Raw genomic sequence first — 11,444 nt, forward strand, 5'->3', positions numbered from 1 at the left:
AAATAGTTATGTTAAGAAATTAAATATATTGCCAGGCATGGTGGCTCACGCTGTAATCCCAGCACTTTGGGAAGCTGAGGTGGGCAGATCACAAGGTCAGAAGTTCAAGACCAGCCTGGCCAAGAGACCAGCCTGGCCAATATGGTGAAACCCCTTCTCTACTAAAAATACAAAAATTAGCTAGGCGTGGTGGCAGGTGCCTATAATCCTAACTACTTGGGAGGCTGAGGCAGGAGAATTGCTTGAACCCGGGAGGCAGAGGTTGCAGTGAGCCAAGATTGCGCCATTGCACTCCAGCCTGGGTGATGGAGTGAGACTCTGGCTCAAAATAAATAAATAAATAAATAATATTAAAGTGTCACAAATTAAAATCAACACCAAAAATAAAAGCATTATGACCATGGACTGGAAAATTTAAAAACAATAAAACCAAAAAATCAAGAACAATATGCCTGAGTATCAGTTTACCATCTAGATCTAGCATGAGTTTAGCTTGGACTCTTAGCATGAGTAGGCATAAATTAAGTAGACAAAGAGAACGTTATTCCACACAAACAATATTTTTAACAGGTTAAGTTTAAAATCCTTTAATACGCAAGGACTTATTTTTGGTTTCAAATAGAAAAGCATGATGAAATATGATGTTTTTTAGTCATTGGTCAGAAAATTTATTTTAGTCTAATTTTCACTAACAAAATTTTACAAGTAAAACATGACAGAGGTATGCAATTTTAAATAAAAATTTAAAAAATCCACCAGAATAAAATAAACTTTTTTTCAAAGAAGCCGTCACATTAAAGAAACCACCACATTAGACCGGGTGCAGTGGCTCACGCCAGTAATCCCAGCACTTTGGGAGGCCAAGGTGGTCAGATCACTTGAGGCCAGGAGTTCGAGACGAGCCTGGCCAACATGGTGAAACCCTGTCTCTACTAAAAATACAAAAATTACCCGAGTGTGGTAGTGTGTGCCTGTAATTCTAGCTACTCAGAGGGCTGAGGCACAAGAATCACTTGAACCCGGGCGGCGAGGTTGCAGTGAGCAAAGAATGTACCACAGGACTCCAGGCTGGGTGATAGAGTGATTATTCTGTCTCAAAAAAAAAAAAAAAAGGCCGGGCGCGGTGGCTCAAACCTGTAATCCCAGCACTTTGGGAGGCCGAGACGGGCGGATCACGAGGTCAGGAGATCGAGACCATCCTGGCTAACATGGTGAAACCCCGTCTCTACTAAAAAATACAAAAAACTAGCCGGGCGAGGTGGCAGGCGCCTGTAGTCCCAGCTACTTGGGAGGCTGAGGCAGGAGAATGGCGTGAACCTGGGAGGCGGAGCTTGCAGTGAGCCGAGATTGCGCCACTGCACTCCAGCCTGGGCGACAGAGCGAGACTCCGCCTCAAAAAAAAAAAAAAAAAAAAAAAAAAAAAAAAAAAAAAACAGCCATCACATTACGAAGAATGCCCCCCAGTATTACTAAACTCTAGCTGTAGAAGCATTACAAAGAGGAATTTCTTTACCAGCACTTCTTTCCTCATTGTCACATCCCACAGCCTACTCTCTCAAAAATGAAATTGCTTCTGTGACGAGCAATCCCAGGTGTGGTAGGAGAAACATACACACACACATACCTGCAGAGAGTTATAACTAATCCTTTCCACTGCATGTCCACAAAAAATACTGTGTTTACATTTTCAACTAGATATCACATGAAAAGCTTATTCTTCGCAACTCTGTCTCTTAGCTTAACTGTTGACCCAAAGTCTTTGTTTATCAAATGAATCCAACTTGTGTTGTATGAGATATCCCTATTGTGTCTATTACTCTTCTTCTTGTCCTCTCTGTCTTGAATACAGTACAGTTACAGTACAGAACAATAAAAGAGACACTTTCCTTTATGTTTGCGAGAATAGAGCCTATTGATATATGGCTTACAAAACAATTACGAGTACACTTACAGTGCTCATTGAATTAAGAGGGTTAGCTTGGTTTGGAAAACCCTAGCATATGTATAATTTCTAAATCTGTAATATCTAGTAATCCACTTGATAAATTAATTGAATTTATGATTAATATAATAAAAGTCCATAGCTGATCTGAAATCTTCCAAGAAAAGTAATTATTTTAAATTTATATTTAGTCTATTAGATCTCCAGAGAACATGATTAGAATTGAGCCCTTCAAAATAATATGAAATTACATCCTCATGGAATGGCAAGAGGTAATAATTGTTCTGCTTGGGGAAGTCAGAGAGGGTTCCAGAGCAGAGTATACACACATGAACCTAGTCCCTCTCATTTGCTTACTGTAGACATTGCTAATAAAGCTCACACTTCATTCTTTCCCTCTGTTCCTAGATATGGTCTTTCATTTCCTCAGCAGAATACTCCTGGCATGAACTTTAGGGAATGGAATGTTGTCTACCATTCCTTGGTAGAATGAGGTCTACCAACCTTGGCTGAGTGTACACAATCCTAGGAAAATGTGCATCTTGGACTAATCTGATTTAGTAAGTGAATATAAAATGCTCCCCAGGACACCTTGCTAGTAAAGACTCCATCTAAGATTAGAGGATGAATTAATAGAACTAAGAATGGCATTGGAGTGGGAAATTACCAACTAGCAATCTACTTTAATGATTATTGACAGCTGGAAAGAATGTAGAAAAATAGGAATTCCACTTTGCATTCTGTTCCAGTACAGCCATAATAAATAGCTTTATGCAGTTTATTGACATGAAATAGGAACATACCCGATATCCCAGCAATTTTACTCCTGGGTATATATCTGTATTGTTTTTTCCCCACATCAGTTATTTAAAGTGTCTCACCAGACCTCCTTGAGGCTTTTAAGACTTTTTGTACCAACCTAATATCTAAAGAATACAGGCAAGCATTGGAAATCCAAGAAATACCTACAGCATGAGCTCTTGGGGGTCTTATCTTTGAGCTCTAGGACTGAGCTGAGTCTCTGATTCAAAATTCCAGGATCTGTGCTAGGAATTTTGTCTTTGGAAGAGCTCCCCTCAAAAGCTCTCAGTACCTCTTTAAATAGTAAAATCAGGCTTATCCAATGGGTTAAGACAGTCATCAATAAAGAAGCTAACTTTGGGCTTGGCATGGTAATGCATTCCTGTAATGCCAACACTTTGGGAGGCCAAGGCAGGCAGATTGCTTGAGTCCAGGAATTCAAGACAAGCCTGGGTAACACTGCAAAACCCCATCTCTACAAAAACTAAAAAAATTAGCTGGACATTGTGGTGCATGCCTGTAGTCTCAGCTAGTCCAGAGGTGGATGGATTGCTTGAGCTTGAGAGGTCGAGGTTGCAGTGAGCTGAGATCCTGCCCCTGCACTCCAGCCTGGGTGACAGAGTGAAAGGAAGCCAACTTTGGGTATCTAGAAAAGTTTCAAATCCTGAACAGAATATCATGAATTCCATTGCCCTTTCCTTAGCAAAGAGTCAAAAACCAGACTTCTAGGTACCTCCAGAGATACAGAGAGAGCTCTTCCAGTCTAGCTGGAAATCAGCTCTACCTGTACTAGATCCCATAGAAACACTTCTTCACTTACAAAGAGAAATGTGGGCTATTGTCCATATAAGCATGCTTTCCATGACAAGGATTAGAAATGTTAAATGTAAGAAAATGAATAGACACAATATGTGATATGCATATGATGGAATACTATAGAACAGTAGAAGGAATAATATCTATCTATATCGACAGAGATATCAAAAGTAAAATATTCAGTGAAAACCACAATCATGACATTTTCATGATACGTAGTATATAATACAATTTTGATCATAAAACATCCAAGCATATACTATATATTATTCAAAAATCCCCATGGATATAAATAATGTCATGGACAGTGGTTTGGGAAGAATGCAGATTATGAAAGAAATAATCAGTGCTTATTCTAAGAGAGAATTGGATTAGGAATGGATCAAAGGAAAGAAAATAAGATATATGTGTGTATATGTTTGTGAGAGGAAGAGAGAGAGATTGAGGGAAAGAGAGGAAGTGGGAAGACTTCCACACAACATGGCCCTCAAAACTGCAATAATAGACAATATAATAAAAGAAAAGCAAAATAATCATAGCTGGAATTAAAAGGAGACATATTTCTGTGGATAAGAAGTAGAAAAACAACAACAAAGCAGTGAGTAGGTCTGAAGTTATGGGCCTAAAGGGCTCTGGATCTTGGTGAAAAGAAAAAAAGATACAAGTTTGGCTCCTGTAGGAGACAGAAATGCCTCTTACAAGTTGGGCTACTGGAACTATGACTGTTACTTTTGAAAAACAGAGTTGAGTGGGTGGGCATGATTTGAGTAAGGCAATTAGAATTGGAGGAGAGAGAAAATATTAATAATCACATGAAATTGTTTCTTAAGTCTGCAAAGTAAAATTCCAAATTATATTAAGTAGCATAACACTTGGAAAGACATACACAATGATTAAGCACTCAGATGATAAATTTCTTCCACATCAAATTACAGTCAAAGGAATAAGTGTATCTTAGCTTATTTAGGAAGTAAAAAACAGAAAGATTGAAACAATAAAATATGCGTATAAAAGAAACATCAATTAAAATCTTGATAATAAAAATGTAGACATTAAAATATACATAGATATAACTTCAGGCTGAGCACAATTGGATAGAGAATTAGTAAAGACTAGGACTTTAGTTGCACTTCAATAAAGCATGTAGGCTGACCAAATAACATACTTACTTATTTATTATTTGATTTCTAGCATCCCCAATCTTTTTCCCCCTGAATGAAGCTCACAAAATGCCCTTTTTTTGGTTGAGGGATCTCTGTCATCCATGGTCCTCCACAGTGATACTTAGGCAATCTGTTCTAGTTGTTGTTTGGTTTTAATTCTATCCATTTCTCCTCTAATGTGTGTAGAATAATATGGTTTTGATTATTTGCATATCAATAGATAGCTTTATTTGCTCTGACAGATGAATGATTCAGGACTGGGTATAGAGTCTTGAATTACAATCCTTTTTTCTCTCTCCCTTCTTTCTCTCTGTCTCTCTTTCTTGTTTTTTTTAAGTGAGAAGTCTTTTTAAAATTGGGGTACCTCCTTTTATTGGCACAAGAATGAAAGTTCTAGATTAATCATATCATTGCTTTATTTTCACAATGGATTTTTTTTTCTCAAACTCTTTTCAGACTAAACAGACTTATTTGTAAATAAGCCCTTGTGCGTTAAAACTGCTTCCCAACCCACAAGGTTACACTTACTGTTAACTTCTCTGGATACAATTTTATTTACTCATTTTATCCGACATACAAAAATCTACTTTTTGCCAGCAGTTAAAAAAAGAGAACCATGAGGTTCTCAAATGACTTTCCACCAAGTCACCAAAATCAAATTACCAATATCCAAACTTTTTGAAGCAATGACAATTTCTGTTTTCCAAAAAACATATTTATAGACTGAAATTCAAACTCTACATTACCACCAGTGTAATTATGCAATAGCATACAAAGCCTTAGGAAAGAGGACGTAATTCATTACAAAATATTTGTGATCAAGAAAATGTTGCTTGCCTTTAAATAAATAGAAGGGGCAGAAAAATAAATATGCTTGAAGATGATCATTTTCACAAGTAAACAAAAAATACACATTTAAAAAACAAAGCAAAAATATACTTGAACTTCAAAATGACTCTGGCAGTGCTTGGCCAAATTTGTTATAAAGCAAGGTCATCTTAGACTTCTCCTCTTTCCCAGTGTTTAGTTAAGAAAATGGCAAAAGAGCCTTGTAGAGAAGGATTTCACCAAGCTGAATCCATGATAGGCATAGCCATTGGAAAAAGACTGCAGTAGTAAGTTTGGCCTATTATTGGCCTATTATTGCTAGCAAAACCATTCCACCAAATAACCTACTTTTTTTTTTTTTTTTAAAGAGATAGGGTCTTACTCCGTCACTCAGGCTGGAGTGCAGTGGTGCAAATACAGCTCATTGCAGCTTCTACTTCTCGGGCTCAATCCATCCTCCTGCCTCAGACTCCAGAGTAGCTGGGACTACAGGCATGCACCAACATGCCCAGCTAATTTTTGTGCTTTTTGTAGAGACAATGTTTTGCTATTTTGGCCAGGCTGATCTCAAACTTCTGAGCTCAGGCAGTCCACCTGCCTCAGCCTCCCAAAGTGCTGGGATTACGGGCATGAGTCACACCATGCTCAGCCCTAATTACTTTTTTTTTTTTTTTTTCTTCCTGTTTGGACAAAGAAATTCTCAAAATACTAAATAATGCAGGTCAAAAAAAAAAAAAAAATCTATCTAACTGCTACCAAAGAGCAATTCTAGTTCCAGAGGGACACTTGAAAGCCGAAGGGTAAAATATGATATAATTTTTTTTAATGCAAGCCCAAGCCTACTTTCAGTCAATATGAATTACATTTATCTGGATCTCCACTTCTTTTTCAAATTCATTTTTACACCATGAAAGTATATTATTTGTCTGATTCTGTTACTCTAATTTCTCTCTCTCTTCCCTACTGGCTTTTATTGGTCTCTGGGGTCCCTAGAGATCTCCTTCAGTGCCAGCTCCAATTCTCTTTGTTCCAGACCAGGTTTGGATGTCTCCCCAGTTTCCATTTTCTCTGCACCCTACTGAAATTCCAACACACAACTACAGCAGGAGGTAAACAATGCAGCAAAAATAACACATTCTAGTTAGGGTCTTTAAATAGAGGATTTATCTTAGAGGATTCTTTGTTGAAAGCAGATCAGCAAAGTTCTATGACTATGGTTCTGAAAAAAAATCCTGAGTTAAAAAGGTAGTCTGTCAAAATAGGCTGCTGTCTATCTTAGAAATTACACAATAATTATGTCAAAAAGCTGTAATGCAAAGAAAAGTACCCTTCCTTCCTTCCTTCCTTCCTTCCTTCCTTCCTTTCTTTTTCTTTCTTTCCTTCTTTCTTTCTCTCTTTTTTTCTTTTTTTTTTTTGAGACAGAGTCTTGCTCTGTTGCCCAGGCTAGAGTACAGTGACTTGATCTCAGCTCACTGCAACCTCTGCCTCCTGGGTCCACGCCATTCTCCTGCCTCAGCCTCCCGAATAGCTGGGACTACAGGTGCACGCCATCACACCCTGCTAATTTTTTGTATTTTACTAGAGATGAGGTTTCACCATGGTAGCCAGGATGGTCTTGATCTCCTGACATCATGATCCTCCTGCCTCGGCCTCCCAAAGTGCTGGGATTACAGGCATGAGCCACCACCATGCCCAGCCAAGAAAAGTACTTCTTAAACAAACAAGCAAAGTCTTTAACATTTATCATCAACCCCACCGTAAAATATTGCACATGATACTCAGTCTTCTAATTTTGTCTCTAAGGGGATCAAAAAAGAAAATAAAAAGTCTGTTCAGTCCGTCAAGTCTAACTTGAAAGTATGATGCCTGAGTCAGGTGCTCATTCTAGTTCAATGCAGTGCCCAAACAGCAGAAACAGTTGCTGAAGAACATGATGAGTGATGGAGAAGAATGCTGCATGTCAATCACAAATCCTCCAAATGAGAAGGAACGGGTCTGGCAGGTATAACACAGGTGGGGAGCCCACACTACTTGAGGGACTTTGGAAATGTACATCGCATCAAGTAGCTCCGTATAATCCCAATCATGGTATCATTTGGGGGAACTTCGCCTTTCAAAAGATCGTCTTCATCTTCTGCCATCTCCTTTTTCTAGGCTTCTTAAACTCCTGAAGTTCTTCGACACTTATGTCTTCCCATATCTGATAAATAGAATCAATGACTTTCTTTGACTGCTTAAGCACACAAGGATCAGAGGAGAAGAAGGCGTCCGTCCAATGGGTTGGTGCATGTTCACACCGAGTCCCCTCCACCAGTATTTCTGGCCATTGTTCCTCTCACCTATAGTGTAGCAGACTCGATGATATTTATTTGTGACAGCAGCAAATAAGTTAACCACTGAGGGCAGGCAAATCTTCAGAGGATTTAGCTGACTAGTCACTATCCCTTAAAAATGTAGGCATTGAAGACATCTCAAACCTTCTTTCAGGTTTACACTTAAAAGCTGCTTGCGGCCGGGCGCGGTGGCTCAAGCCTGTAATCCCAGCACTTTGGGAGGCCGAGACGGGCGGATCACGAGGTCAGGAGATCGAGACCATCCTGGCGAACACAGTGAAACCCCGTCTCTACTAAAAATACAAAAAAAAAACTAGCCGGGCGAGGTGGCGGGCGCCTGTAGTCCCAGCTACTCGGGAGGCTGAGGCAGGAGAATGGCGTAAACCCGGGAGGCGGAGCTTGCAGTGAGCTGAGATCCGGCCACTGCACTCCAGCCTGGGCGACAGAGCGAGACTCCGTCTCAACAAAAAAAAAAAAAAAAAAAAAAAAAAAAAGCTGCTTGCGTCTAAAAACAAAGGTGTGGAACATAGCTTGGAAGGCTGAGTAAAATGTTTGATGGAGAGCAATATCACAAAAAGCCTTCATTCTCAGATCCTGGTTATTAAGGTATTTGTGTGGCCAGTTAACCAAAAGACCTAGGCATGATTTTATAGTTGTAATGAGAGGAATGAATTTAGCTCTTGCCAAAGAGCTTCCAATATAATTTCCAGCAGCTCACCTGATGATGGCAGGATTATTTGGATCCTGCATTGTTTTTCCCAGAGATGTTCTAAAAGTGCTTCTGAGAGTCTCAATTTTAAGCTATGGAGGTAAAACATGAAAAACTGTACGCGACAGGAGGCAGGGACAGGCAACAGGAGTTTGCCAAATATGTTTATCAGTTTTTTGATATATTACAAATCCTTTATTTTGTTATCAATCTTAACATGTATTGTACATAGCAGACATACTTCACATACAGAAAAAGCAAAGACAGCAGGATGTCCAGGTATTCAGCTACAGGGTGCACTATCAGAACGAGCCATTTGGAGTCAGCCTTAGAAACAGTCTCTTCATCTTTGTTCATATTACACAATCATTCCATGGAATCTGTCCCACCACAAGTTTGACTGCTGTTTCCTCAGCATCTTCAGTATCCTGCCAGAATGTATTCACATCCAATTTGAATAGATTTTTCAATAATAAGCTTCAGAATTTCGTTCCTCAAAGTTGGAAAGTATATACTAATCTTTAGTAAGTTATGAATGTAACATTCTAATATTCTCTCCAATTGAACAAATGGAAATGTTTCTACCAGTATGGGCAAAGACAACACAGTGCCAGTGGGACATGTCTTGGTATTATTTGTAAAGTTGTATGACATGTGTCAAAATTTGCAGGAAGAAAATCACCTCCATCATCAGAATCTGAAACACTTACATGGCTCTTCTTAATGATCATTCAGGGAGGGTACCCCAAGTGGGGAGCAATTATGCTGAGACTTGGGCTAAGGAAGACAGTCTGTTGATACAAGATTATCCAGAGAAGCCAAATACTCTTCCACCACTGTTTGATTTCTATTCAACCAAGCTAATCTCAATGTAATATTGAGGAGCTGCTCAAAGTCTTTTGCCAAGTACGTGATAGAACAGCAAAATTCTCACAGCCAGTTCAAGATCTGGTCATCCTTTATGTCTGGATCTCACAACTGGCTCTTCAACAGCTTAAAGTTATTTGTTTCACTCTTTGTACTTCGGCAAGATTTCTGTCCCCATTCCATCAAGATGAACAATTTGTCTTGGGGGAAAGCTGGAAAAGTAATTCTTGAAGGCAAGCATATCTGAAATACTGGTCCATGACATACCCAGCTTCTTGACCACAGAAGCTGAAGCCTCTGCTTCCCTGGCAATCGTGTGAGAAGCAGCCTGGCTGTCCTGGGGCTTAAAGTGATAGCTGCGCCTGGCCTGGAAGCCCTTTCTCTTGATTACTATGTTACAACCTGACATTGCTCAGCTATTTGCTTTATATAATGAATCTTTTTAGGGAGAATTTTATCCGACTTCTAAAATTCATTATTTAAGAATTCATTATTATTGCAGTAGCTCACTTTAAGTTCTTTGTTAAATTTCAAGTTTTAATTTCCCCCCACTGTTCAAAACATACTTAAATGCACCTATAGATAAAATCATAATAAGCCTGCATAAAATATTATAAAGAAACTGGAAATAGATACAGAAAAAAATCCCAGCTATAGCTTATATAAATCTGCTTCCTTAAATGCCAGATTTGTTACAAACACTTTGGAATATTTCATCGAAGTCTCATTACAGGTGGAGAATGCGTTTTAAATCTCAGGAAAACAAAACACAAACATATAATGCCCTTGCATCAATATTCAATATAACACTTTCTCTTAAAAGAAACAATTTACATGTAAAAAACATTAGCATTGGATGTACATGCAGAGACATAACTGCACCTGCTTTCTGCCCTGAAGAAATGTACTGCAATTCCTTCTGGTCTGTATTACAATCTATTATCTAGCTCCAAAAACTATTTCAGCAGTGTTGTTTCAAAAATTAAACTATTATAATGTAGCTCAAGCAAATGATGGATCTTAAACTCGATATTCAGAGTATAGCCCTCTACCACTGACAAAAATTGATCCTTCTAAATCTCCAAAGTCAAAACATATTCAAGGGGAAAAAAAGTCTCAATTTGACTTTTAAAGTGATGTATTTTATTCTGCCCAGACAATAATTCTGTAGTATCATTTGGACACCTATTGTGTGCAAAATGTCAACGGCCTGTCAGTAAGAAACAAGATTTTAAAGCTCTTTTAATTTTATTTATGTATTTTTTGGAAACAGGGACTCTGTTGTCGAGGCTGGAATGCACTAGTTCCATAAAGGCTCACTCAGCCTCAGCCTCCAGGACTTGAGCAATCCTCTCACGTCAGCCTCCCACTGAGTAGCTGGTACCACAGGCATGTGCCACCATGTCTGGTTTATTTTTATTTTTATTTTTATTTTTTGTAGAGACAGAGTCTCCCTATGTTGCCCAGGCTGGTCCCAAATTTCTGGGCTCAAACAATATTTTCACCTCAGCCTCCCAAAGTGCTGGGATTGCAGGCATGAGCCACCATACCTACCAGCTCTTTTCATTTTATACATCTATTGTTTTTTGTCCCTTGAATTGTTGTCCCTTTGCTTATGCTAAGTGAATCTCTGCATTTACTATTGCCAAGCAGATGGTCTTCTGTTACTTCAGGCTGTATTTTGATGAAGATTTCTCTTAAGTGAAATCTCACTATTTCCATATTTCCATAATATACCACATTCAGTCTTTTTTCACCATTTTTTGTTACATTAGTTCCCTCTTCTTACAATACCTTTCATATTTGTTTCTGAAACTTTCCATCTTAAATCCTGCTACAAAGTCTTACCAAAAAAGAAAAAGATTGTTTTAAGCGTTTTAGTCCTGCGTTTATATGATTCCATATAACATTAATACTTAACTCGCTTTAATGTCATTATTTACCCTTAACATTTTAATTTTTTAATAAGTATTGAAATTTTGGAA

General features: G+C 38.5%; 1 pseudogene; it reads right to left on the reverse strand.

Moving 5' to 3' along the window:
* Positions 1-7,510: 7,510 nt before the first annotated feature.
* On the reverse strand, positions 7,511-9,780 carry LOC117095051 (annotated as a pseudogene).
* Positions 9,781-11,444: the final 1,664 nt, after the last annotated feature.

Source organism: Trachypithecus francoisi, unplaced genomic scaffold (genome assembly GCF_009764315.1).
Source record: "Trachypithecus francoisi isolate TF-2019V2 unplaced genomic scaffold, Tfra_2.0 Lachesis_group13, whole genome shotgun sequence".
NCBI lineage: Eukaryota > Metazoa > Chordata > Mammalia > Primates > Cercopithecidae > Trachypithecus > Trachypithecus francoisi.